This window comes from Gigantopelta aegis, chromosome 13 (assembly GCF_016097555.1).
Source record: "Gigantopelta aegis isolate Gae_Host chromosome 13, Gae_host_genome, whole genome shotgun sequence".
NCBI classification, from domain to species: Eukaryota; Metazoa; Mollusca; class Gastropoda; order Neomphalida; family Peltospiridae; genus Gigantopelta; species Gigantopelta aegis.
The window spans coordinates 19920476-19933652 of NC_054711.1; positions in this window are offsets into that span (position 1 = coordinate 19920476).

Sequence of the window (13177 nt, forward strand, 5' to 3'; positions counted from 1 at the left end):
ACACGACAGACCCGACGAAGCTTCGAGGCAGCTACCTCAACGCGGACTGGAGACCCCTGGAGGACGGCATCGAGTACGAACTACACAACAAGATGTTCGGCACTCATCACACCGTAGTCGTCACGCACAAGAGGGAGCAGACCTACAGACAAGCCATACTTTCGAACAAGTTGGACAACCGGAATCTACATAAGATGATCCGAGCGGTCTGCGGCCCCGACTACGGTACGGTAGTTCGTAATCTGCTACGACGCCAACAACTGCTGCCGCACCTCCGGGACACTCCAGGCTCGCCGACGTAACCAACCTTACCTAGGATAGGTAATCTCCTTTTCTGGGCTTAGTTGGAATTTAAATTTTTCGGCCGCGGCTCAAAATTCTTATGTTTATTTTTTTATAAATAGTCCAACGCACTTTACTTTGGCGCCCGTTCAATTGCTCAAATCACCTTAAAACCTTTTAGGCCGAGCACTCAAAAATGCATTTGTTTTTAATTTCTCAGTCCAGACATGTTAGTCTATTAGTCTATATGCTAGTTATTCTATTTAGGACTAAATTGTTTATTCCAAATTCTGCCCACCTCAAACTTACCCCCCCCCCCCCCCCCCCCCCCCCCCCCCCACCCCCTTCCTGGCCTGGACTTAGTCACTGGCGAAAGTCAGATATTAAGCCCGTGACAGGCGTGCGTGAAGCTCTAGTGGCATATATGCACGTTAAAAGTTTTACCTCCGTCCCAACCCATCATCTGACAACAAAGTATTGGTACTACTTGAGACTTGTTACCAAGAACCAGTAGATACCAACAAAAACCTCTCATATGTCCACCCCCCAACCCCCACCAATGCCACCCCCACTGAATTAGGTTATTTACAAGACCCACACACTAGCCAAACCATCCATAACAATGTTTCAAACGCTAGACTTCTACTCTATCTAGCGATGAGACAAGGCGTTGCTACTTGCGCTCTCGAGCTGCCACCCCCCCCCCCCCCCCCCCCCCCCCTTGATTGCTTCTTTTGAGGCACTGGTGGAGTTCCGAGTCGCGTACACGGGGTCACGGGCGACCGTGACCTTAGTGTATGGCGACTCGGTAAAGAAGTGCAAATAAAAGATCCCTTGCTGCTAATCGGAAAGAGTAGCCCATGAAATGGCGACAGCGGGTTTCCTCTCAAATCTGTGTGGTTCTTAACCATATGGCTGACGCCATATAACCGTAAATAAAATATGTTGAGTGCGTCGTTAAATAAAACATTTCTTTCTTTCTTTTGGTAAAGAAAACCAGAAGAGGAGGGAAGAAGAGACATACGCCAGGGGCGGCTCGGGGGGATCCAAAGCCGGCTCAACCGCCAGCGGCGGGTCCTTCCGCATCGCCGCCCCCACGGACTTAACCGAAGAGGAAGCAACAGCCATCGACACCTGCATCCCCGGATGAGCCCTACTCGAGCCTGAACATTGCGATGTGTCAGGCTCCGAGGGCGGTCCCACCGCCCTCCACACCACCAGCCACCAGCGCCGGTAGTTTCCCCCCCCCCCCCCCCCCGAGGAAGACGAGTGGCCCAGTCGCCAGGATTAATAAACAACTTCATCAATATATGCAAGGGGATAATACGGATCCGAAGGCGCTTCGCGGTTGAAACCTCAACGCGGACTGGAGACCCCTGGAAGACGGCAGCGAGTATGAGCTGCACAACAAGGTGTTCGGCACTCACCACACCGTAGTCGTCACGCACAAGAGGGAGCAGACCTACAGACAAGCCACACTCTACCCCAAGTTGGACAACCGGAACCTACATAGGATGATCCGAGTGGTCTGCGGCCCCGATTACGGTACGGTAGTTCGTGCTCTGCCTCAGCGCCAACATCTGCTGCCGAACCTCCGGGAGTCTCCAGTATCGCCGACATAGTCAACCTTACCTAGGACAGGTAACCTCCTTTTCTGAGCTTTGTTGGACTTTAAATTTTTTGGCCGCGGCTCAAAATTCTTATGTTTATTTTATTTTTGTTTATAAATAGTCCAACGCACTTTACTTTGGCACCCGTTCAATTGCTCAAATCACCTTAAAACCTTTTAGGCCGAGCACTCAAAAAATAGAGTTGAAAATGGACAGAATTTTAAAAATAGCAATTAGCAAAACAGTTAAAGCCGCACACCCTAGTTCCATCCAGCGAAAATAAATTATAATTTGGTTAATCTACAAACCTGTAACACACTTAGATCACGTTTTTATCAAATGGAGTGAAAAAGCAGGTTTTATATCGATAAATACCATGGGAATCCCCATGTCCCAATTGCTTGAAATAATTTTGAAAGTTAGTATTCTGATGTCACCGGTAGATGTCGCTCGAAGCACAACAGTGCCTACGTCACGACAAATTTCACAGACTTGGGGTGCGTTCGTTTCACCTCTCCTGGACATGTTCCAATTGTTCTGTCCTGGTTGTATCCCCTCTCCAGATATCGTAGGACGTAGCAAAATTATTGGTTTTAAGGGTTTGTAACGTTTTGTATTCAGACACTTACTTGTCTGAACTTTATTGTTACTGAAAATGTTCACGAACTGTGAAGAAAAATCTCACAAATGAACAACAACAAATCGGATGTTGATTGCGCGAACCGTGCACGAGAAAACAAACCGAACCAAAATGATAACGGTCACGTGGTGTACCAACGTCTGTGACATTGAAATGGAAATATCCCCTCTAAAAATAGATTAGACCTTGTCTGCTCAACGGTTTTTTCTCAGAGGCCCGTGCCATTTTATGAAATACAAAAAATGCATTTTGTGGTATTACAAAAAACAGGATTACCAGGATTACCAAAAAACACTTCAGGTGAATGGAAATGTATACTTAACTCCAAAAGAAACGCGAATACGTAGATTGGAGGTTTTGAGTGCACTCATTGAAATACGTCCCAAAGTTCTTAAAATAATCGTTTCTATGAAAAACTTAAACAATTCGTAAAGATGAGATTTCATGTTATTGACATGTTAAAAATCGAGGTCGCATTGTCATTTGAAATGTCAAGGCCATGGCGCTTCTTCAATGGCGTCACATGCCACTCAAACATGTCCACTAATAGCGGGTGTGTCCGCCATTGCTGGCCATGACCGCCGCACACCTCCTACCCATGGAGAGGAAGAGGTTCCTGATGAAGGCCCTGGGCACGTTGTTGTAGGTGCCATTAGCAGCAAAGTATCTTTTATATGCACTTTCCCACAGACAGGACAGCACATACCACGGCCTTGCATATACCAGCAGTGGAGCACTGGTTGTTACCATATCAAAATAAATTGTCAGAATAAAAGGCAACTACTTATTGATATCCTTTCACACACCCCCCCCCCCAGAAAAAAGAGAAGAAAACAAAAAGAAGAAACCCCCCACCAAAACCCCCACCAACAACACCCCACACCACCCCACCCCACATCTCTCTCTCTCTCTCTCTCTCTCTCTCTCTCTCTCTCTCTCTCTCTCTCTCTCTCTCTCTCTCTCTCTCTCTCTCTCTCTCTCACATACACACACATATACACTGAACAGAAAGAAGGAAAGAAATGAAGAGGGGGAATGCACAAAGAAAGATAAGCGCTAACACATGCGACGTGACCCTGATTGTCAGTATCCCTGGTTGCGCCACACACAGGGCATGAAATCAAATCAATTGCTGATATACCGCACCAGTTTCTCATGATCTTGTTGACCGTAATGTGAGCAGACTACAACAAAACAAATTCAGTCCGTTTGTCTGGTTTAGAAACGCAAAATCAGATAACAATCTCTATACTGTTCACCATATTGACCTTTATGCATAAAGAAAGCGATACTTGTGAGAAATGCATTTCACATTCATTGCTGTGTTGCAAAAGGGAAACAAACGGCTTCTGTTCATTGAAAAAAAACATCGATAATCGAATCGCTTGACATTAATGTCCTCACAAAATTTCCCACCAATGTCAATAGGAACATGTGTGTAGCACATTTTGACCTATACCCCAGTGTTCACAATGCAGCTCCAAGCCACACAACACCGCACAAAGTACCGAGACGCAAGTTACACCGCCTTCATTGATTCATTCACTCATTCATTCTGATCCATTCATTCATTCGCCGCCAATATGCAAATATGATTCAATAGCGCTGCCCTAGACACACATATCAAATACATTATACGGTCCGGATTAATAATACATGGTTTGACGTTAAATCCGCACACCCTAGTTCCATCCAGCGAAAATAAATTATAATTTGGTTAATCTACAAACCTGTAACACACTTAGATCACGTTTTTATCAAATGGAGTGAAAAAGCAGGTTTTATATCGATAAATACCATAGGAATCCCCATGTCCCAATTGCTTGAAATAATTTTGAAAGTTAGTATTCTGATGTCACCGGTAGATGTCGCTCGAAGCACAACAATGCCTACGTCACGACACATTTCACAGACTTGGGGTGCGTTCGTTTCACCTCTCCTGGACATGTTCCAATTGTTCTGTCCTGGTTGTATCCCCTCTCCAGATATCGTAGGACGTAGCAAAATTATTGGTTTTAAGGGTTTGTAACGTTTTGTATTGATACACTTACTTGTCTGAACTTTATTGTTACTGAAAATGTTCACGAACTGTGAAGAAAAATCTCACAAATGAACAACAACAAATCGGATGTTGATTGCGCGAACCATGCACGAGAAAACAAACCGAACCAAAATGATAACGGTCACGTGATATACAACGTCTGTGACATTGAAATGGAAATATCCCCTCTAAAAATAGATTGGACCTCGCTTACTTAACGGTTTTTTCTCGACAACACGCCTTGTGAAAAAATGCAAAAAATGCATTTCGTGGTTTTACAAACATCAGGATTACCAAAAAGCACTTCAGGTGAATGGACATGCGTATTCTAAATAATAAAATGTAAGTAAAGTGCAATTTTATTTGTGAAAAATGGGGTTTAATAGCGAAAAACAAGGCCGTAATGGTTAACAAATAGCCGTAACTAGGGTGTGTCCCTTTAACAATTGCAGTCGCCGCGCATATCGATCGATATTTTCAGTGTGTAGCTTGCACTGCAGCCACTGACGACAGAGGTCAGGGCTGGGTCAACGCGCTCCAGGTATCGATCTGTTGCGCGACACTGTGCTCGTACTACTAGTTATTTATAGCTTAGCTATAATTCATTCAGTAGGCCTCGCTGTTCGGCAATCTCCGTCAAGGTCGTAGTTGGGCCGTGAACACTTATTTACGCTCAGTATTGATCGGCTTTTTGCACTAATGTTAAGTCTTGTTTTTATTATTTAATTTTAATTAATATATATATAATTATATTTAGTGTAGGTGCCGCTTACCCTTCCTTCCTAATTATTGATTGGATGGATGTACTCAAATTTTAAAATTTTAAAATGTATGTGTTGCTCGCCGCTGCCCTGCCCCCCCCCCCTCTTTTTTTTGTTTCTTCTTGGGGAGGGGTGGCGCGACGGCGATTAATTACCTAGTTCTATTTTAGTTATTTGTATATGTATTTTATATGTTTGTTAGGTTGTGTATATGTTGTCGCCGCCGCCCGCTCCCCCCCCCCCCCCCCCATTTTGGGGAGCTGGGCGGTGATGATCGGTTTTACAATTTTTGTTTTGTTATTTATGTGTATATATGTATGTTTATGTTTTATGTGTTGTATGATAGTGTGTGTTAGTTGCTCGGTTATGGCGGGGGGGGGGGGTTATCTGGCAGTAACCCCCTCCCCCCTTTCGGAGACTGCATATTTTGTAGTGTAATTTTTTTGTTTATCTATGGTATAATATTTTTTTTAAATAAATAAAAAAAAGTTTTGTTTCTTTTGGTAGGTTACCAGCATGCTCGCTCTTTTAATATGTTTATTGTATTTTGTATCCATATTTAAAAAATATATATACAGATTAAAGTGGTGACAGCGTCTGGTGAGTTACTTAATCTTGCAGTTCTGGGGGTGGACCGAGGGAGCGCCTCGGGTTCTCCTCGTCTCTCTTCCGGGTGCGGTTTTTCTCCACGGCGGGCTGGACACGAAAAGCTTTCCTAATCAACTACAAGAGCTACTCGTCTACTACTTTGCTGTGTCACTCTCCTAGTGGCGCAGCATTACACAATTATTCTCACAGTTGTGTCACTCTCCTAGTGGCGCAGCATTACACAATTATTCTCAGTTGTGTCACTCTCCTAGTGACACTATTCTTCTACTGCTTCTTTGGCTGTCATGATTGGATCTAGCCGCGGTAGGACACGGTGGGGTGCGGGTGGGGGATGGGACGCCGGTGGTTAGGGATTTTGGGGGGCCATAGGGCGTAGGCGGTTTGGCCTTAGGCTTAGAGAAAGTCCCGTCCTCCCCTCTTGCCCCCCCCCCCACCCCCTCCTGGTCATAGGCCCGAGATAAGATTGGTAACCTTCTATAATAACTTTATTAAACATAATTTATATAATTCTTTCTGTGGGTTGGGTTTATCTCCCCCCCCCCCCTGCCCTTTTCCTTGCCCGCAGATAAGAGGAGGAAAAGGAAGGAGGAAGAGGAAAGGCGCGCCACTCAGAAGAGGACGACAGAGCCGAAGGCCCAGGAGTCCCCGGAAACTACTTACTCGGTCCTGGATACAGCGATGTACCAGAGGAAGAGGAGGGAGCCACCGACTTCTACTCCGAGGATTGCGTCTCCGGCGCGGCGGTCAACTTTATCGACCGCCCCCGTTGAGTCGTCTGTTATTGTTGCTGCAGGCAAGACGAAGGCTGCTTCGCCGACCCACCAGCCCGACAACGCACCGCCGCAACATCCGTCTACCCCCCCCCCCCCCCCCCCCGAGCAGAACCGGCAGGAGACTGGCACTTAGCCGTGGATAAGATCAAGCCACAGTACCGGAAACTTCTGCAGGGGGACACTGCTGATCCGAAGAAGCTGAGAGGGAAGTTCCTCAACGTGGCATGGACCAAGCTGCCCGACGACACGCACTTTGAACTTCACAGTATTATGTTGGAAGGAGAACCAGGATTTGTGGTCACACAGCGCCGCCAGGACGTCTACAGACAGGCGATACTCATCCCGGAAATGGATAGCCACACCATACACCGGATGGTCAAGGCAGTCTGCGGCGACGCTGTGTAGGTGCACGTGATACGGACCCCCCCCCCCCCCCTCCGGGCCCGGACCATATATATCGGACTTTAAACTTTTAGACCATCGTTCAAAATTGTATGTGGGTTTTTTTTAATCCTACTAATTTCTTTTACTAATTGCTATTTTCAAAATTCTGTCCATCCCCCCCCCCCCCCCCCCCCCCCCCCAAGTCAGGCCACCGATCATATCTGAGGTCGGACTCGGGATGGGCGTCTTAAACTAGTTATCTATCTAATAGATCAGACTTTAAACTTTTAGACCTTCGTTCAAAAGTTTGTCGAAAGTACTTTCTTTTTTTTTAAATATTATTAAATAGTCCAATCCTCTCTTCTTTCTCTTATTTATTTTTGGACTGTCCTTCTAAAATGCTCCAAATTATATAAATATTCGACCGAACAGTCAAATTTTTTTCTTTCTTTTTTTAAAATTCTATTAACTTTTTTTACTAATTGCTATTTTCCAAATTCTGCCCATTTTCAACTCTACCCCTCCCCACTCCCCCATCCCGAGTCAGGGCACCGATCTTATCTAATTTCTTTTTGATTTCATTTAATGAGTAGAATTGTTTTAATTAATTATATTAATTAGAGATGCGCATCAAAATTGTAAAGGCCCACTATTTAATTTTTGGATGTAAATTTAAAATGTTTCTCTTTTTCTGTCCCGGAACAAGCCCCTGGCTATCCAGAGACAGACCTCAGGACGGACATGCTCGAAACTCTAGTGGTATATGAGCATGTAAAAATTATTCGCACTTGTGTTTTTGATGATGATAACTAGTTTAACGTGCCCATATACCACTAGGGTTTCGAACACGCCCATCCCGAGTCCGACCTCCGATAAGATCGGTGGCCTGACTCGGGATGGATGGGGGGTGTGGGGTGTGTGTGTGTGTGTGTGTGTGTGTGTGTGTGTGAAAATGGGCAGAATTTTGAAAATAGCAATTAGTAAAAAAGTTAATAGAATAAATAAAAATTAAAAAAAAGGTTACAAGCCAAAAAAAAAAAGAATTGACTGCTCGGCCGAATATTTATATAATTTGGAGCATTTTAGAAGGACAGTCCAAACTTAAATAAGAGAAAGAAGAGAGGATCGGACTATTTAATAATATTTAAAAAAAAAAAGAAGTAATTTCGACATAAAATTTTGAACGCAGATCTAAAAGTTTAAAGTCCGATCGATATGTCCACGCGAGTGGCCTCGTTAAGGCCGTTTGGGTACACAGCTTAAAGGGACGAGATGGGTTGCATCCCGTCAAGAAAACCCCTAGATTGACAGTCGATAGACGTTGAAGGTGTAGTGCTGTGCTGAAATAAGATCTTGAGAAGCCGGATCCGTCTGAACGAGAGAGAGTATCAGACTAGGGTATAGTCCAGTCGTCATGGTTTGGTATAGTGATGCGGACGGGCCCGACTCCTGAGGATACGAGATGGTATCACTATAAAGCAAGGTAAAGTCTAGACAAAGAGTAGTAGGGGCCGACCCCGCTTCCTATTTCTTCTTAGAGTGGGGCGGTTAATCTTCCAGTGCTGCTAGGACAGGCTCGGACATGTAGAGACTAATACCCCTTTCCCACTTATGCGGTGTTCGTACGGTGCGCGCGGTTCTGGAGTGTACGGTTTTCCGCCAGTTTGTTTATGACCAACGCGCAAATTGCATTACCTAGGCGGTGTGCTCACGGGTTGATCACGGCGGTGTAGCGGTTCCTGCGGATCGATGCGTTTTGGCTCGCGTAGGGTCGTAGAAGGTCGTCTTTCAGCGGATCGCCGGGGATGACAGACGGTGATCACGTTGTTTACACGGATATGCACGGTGTTCTCACGGATGTACACGGTGTCCTCACGGATATACGCGGTGGTTTCGCGGATGTGTGCGTTGTCTTCACGAATATAAGCGGTGGGCTCGCGGACATGCACGGATGTTCGCTGTGGCTTTGCGGATAATCACGGAAGCACTACAATGAATACGTACACCACGGATTCCTCACGGTGTGTAGACGGTTCTGGAACTGCGGAAAACAGCGATACTCTGGCGGAGTGGGCAACCGCGCAGAACCGCAGAAGTTTTGGTATAAAAAGTCCCTCCAATGCTGCTGTCTGCCATTGCATCTGCTGATTTCAAGAAGATAACATGCTGTCTGAAGAAGACACGCTTTTTCCACCAGACAATAGAGCTAAATTACTGCAACAATGTGCTATGGAGCTCCTGGTTCTGACTGCAGAAGCTGCTATGGTCATTATAATAATGAAGAGGCAAAAGGAAGCTGAAATTGTTGCTGCAAGAGAAAGAAGGAACATGAAAATACAGAGAAGAGTATGGGTCAAACAGTGGTTGCTGAGAAGGGTCAGGTTTGGACAGTATGAGCAACTCATGGTTGAATTGGGAGCAGAACACCAGTTTCAAGAACTTTCTGAGGACGGAGGGAAAGGGCTTATAGTCCGATTAACACAATATAGGACATTTACGCACATGCCAGTTTTAGTGGTCGAGGAAACCCAGAGTACTCGGAGTAATCCACCGACCCGCGGCAAGTAACTGGCAACTTTCCCACACTCGTATGTTTAAAAATCCCTTGACAAGTATTAACCTGCCGTGAGCGGGATAACGTAACAACCGAAGTTACCGTCAAGAAACCGCATGCATACCGCCAATGCATTCAAGGGAACCGTATAGCTTCCGCAAAGAAACCGTAGCGACCGTAAATGTTAATTGTGGTGGAAGGCTGCGGTTGTCTCGCGGAAGGTCGCGGTAGGTTAACGGTTTGCTTGCGTTCAGTACGGTGCATTCACGGTTCGCTCGGTTTTCTTACGTTTTAGAGCTTTCCGCAGCATTTCGGCGGAAAAAAAATGTCGGCGGTGCCCGCGGACACTCACGGAACCTGCGGAAACATACGAATCACCGCGCGGTGTCTTCGAGGTTCCCTGCGGTTTTCAAACCGCGTCAAACCGCAGTCTGAACCGCATAAGTGGGAAAGGGGTATAAACGCGAACAACCGTGGCGTTCTGCAGAATGGCCGTCATACGAGTCACGAAAAAAAAAACAGTCGACAGTCAGACGGAGAAATGACGTGGAGGCAAGGAATCTCGCTAAAAACAGAATCCAACCTGGTGGTGCAGGCTGTCGAAACGAGAAGCGTTCCAGCGTTCAATCAGTTCCAATGGCCGCATACATCCCAGTACAAAACTTCATTTCGCTGACAAAAACAACGAAATAAAGGACCCCCAAGTCGAGCACACGAAAGCACGTGCAGTGTGCACACGCGAAACAAACACGTCTTACCGCGTGGAGCTCCAGACTGGGAATGTGTGTTTTTGACAGCAGTCATTGTGGCGGACGCGCTTGCTTCGATCAAGTCCGCTGTGGCTGCGGGCTCGTGCTCTTTGTTGGGCCTGTTTGTTTAGTTTTTTTGTGGCATGATTTAGTCATAATTTGAGGGCCTCTTCCTTCCATTTATGTCTTGGTAGTTGGAACCGTTTTATTACAGCAGATTAAGGTGAGTTTTTCAGATTACCAACGAGCAGATGTCCAACCAGATAGGAAGACCAGATACTAAGTAAGAATATAATAACTAGTAACTACCAAACACCCAACTGTACTATTTCTCTGGGGGACCTGGGATGGACTGGGTGGCACCCTCATTGCTCATATATAATTAGCATACACATCTGCCAAATGGTCAGTACCTACTACAAAAATTACCATGCGAAGCATTAGGCTTTTTTAACCAATACCTACACTACAAGGGAAATTCCCTTCAAATTAGATAGCTAGGATAGTTTAATTCACCCCCCCCCCCCCTTGCATTCAAATCTGTAATTCAAGGAGGGAGGGTGATGGGTGGCTTTGATCAGCCGTTGGATATTTAGAATAGGGACCTAGGACAATAGGAACAACCATAACACAATAAATAGATCCTATCCTGGAAGTGAGTATTTTTTGTTATACTTTTCTATGCATATGTTTTAGTGCAATAAAGGTGCAGTTGAAATTAATACTTAATTGCATATTATAACCGTTCAGGTTTTTAACCGTGGATAAAAGAAAGTAAAATGAAAACAATATCTCATACCAATACTAACTTAAATGTTTTGTTTTGTTTAACGTCACCACTAGAACACATTGTATCAGCATTATCTTAAAATGTGTGCGTGCGTGCACGTACAATAATTATAGTGTAGCATGACGGGGGGGGGGGGGGGGGCATTTATACAAATAAAAACGTTTTACTTTCAAGGGGCAAATTGTAAAAGTATTGGTCAAGATTTTACTAAAACAGAAGTACTAAACAATGCCGTCTACTCCATGCAGAATGAAATTATATTTTATGATTTATTTGTTTAACTGAACTATATTTGATTCATCTTTTGCTATTATCTCTCTAATATATAGGGAAACCTGAACAGCCCCAAATTAGACAAAATGTTACCTAGCGTTGGCCGATATGAACCAAAATTGTATTTTGAAGTCGGGTAGGATGGGTAGGGAACAAACTTTTATAACGTATTGCATATTTTTCTTCTTCGTAAATTTTATAATGTATTGTGTATTTATTAACTTTGTTATCAAACATTTTAATTTATATTGAATTTCATTGAAAAAGCACCAGCTAATTTGTAGTTATAAAAAGGATACGAGAAGAAATAATAATAAATCAATGGATCAATCACTTTATTTGCAACAGATGTAAGAGAATATATACATTTTGCAAGAAAGTGTCACAATATAAAATAGCATAGCTTGTATATTTCTGACGTGAAACGCGGATTGTGATGCTAAAATCTGACACAAAATTTTGACTAACTGTAGTGACTCGTATTTGGATTTCAATGATAACAGTTAATAATATGATAATGTTAATCCAAGGCCAAGTACACTAATGTTTGTATCTATACTTTTATCTATGGCCTCTGTTACACACATTCTCTATAATACTCGTATTACACTGGCCAGGTTTTTTGTTCTCTTGGAATGTTCTAAATCGCCCATTTTTCGGTATTGATATTTAACACACCACAGCTAAAGTTAAACAGCTAAATTTCAATATATAAACATTCCAGTACGTTTTATAATGATAGTACATTGTAAATAACCTCGCTAACGTATTTAGTAAACAATTATCTTTAACGCCTTGTTCGACAACTTTGAGAGATAAATACGATATATTCTCATTATCCTAGGTTTCTATGAATCCTAGTCCATAAAGAAGATATTTCACATATGCAGCCCAATGATGAAGAGGAATGAAAATATATTTAATTGATTTTGTATAATCGGATGTATCGTCAATGTCCCAAACTGCATTATGCTTCCAACTCCGTTCACTTTGTTTTCGTGTGCTTGTGTATGTATATGTATATGTGTGTGTATGTGTATGTGTATATATATATATATATATATATATATATATATATATATATATATATATATAATTTATATTATTATTATTTTTTTTTTTTTTTTCTTTGCGTCCATACATTTTACGGCAGTCTGATTGGTCCATAAGAGCTTACTTTTTTTTCGTTCATATCTCGAACCAAAAAAGTTAAGCTACGCCTACTACACGCAAGGGCTCTTTTATATGCACCATTTTATAGACAGGATACCACATACCACGACCTTTGATGTACCAGTCGTGGTGCACGTCGAGCGAGAAATAGCCCAATGGGCGTGTTACGACGAATTTTTAACAAGTCACTGGCCTAGGGAGCGAGGGGTGATAGTGGTATATTTTGCTTTATATTTGCTTCATAATAGTGCAAAAGTGTGTAAATATAAAAGTGTGCAACCCCCCACCCCTCCCCCCTCCCGCCCCTTTGGCACCTTCATACACCGTGCAAGTTATCCTCCCCATTGCTCACAATATAATGATTTAAGAATGACATTCATTTTAAAATATTACCATAGACGTCCTAACGTTTCTTAGCGTCTGATAATATTAAAGAACTTAATGATGCCAATGACCTGTGAAAATATGTATTTAGAGTTAATGCCGTTAATGTTAATCAGCTATTGCAGCAAATTGGTTAATATTAATATTACTATAT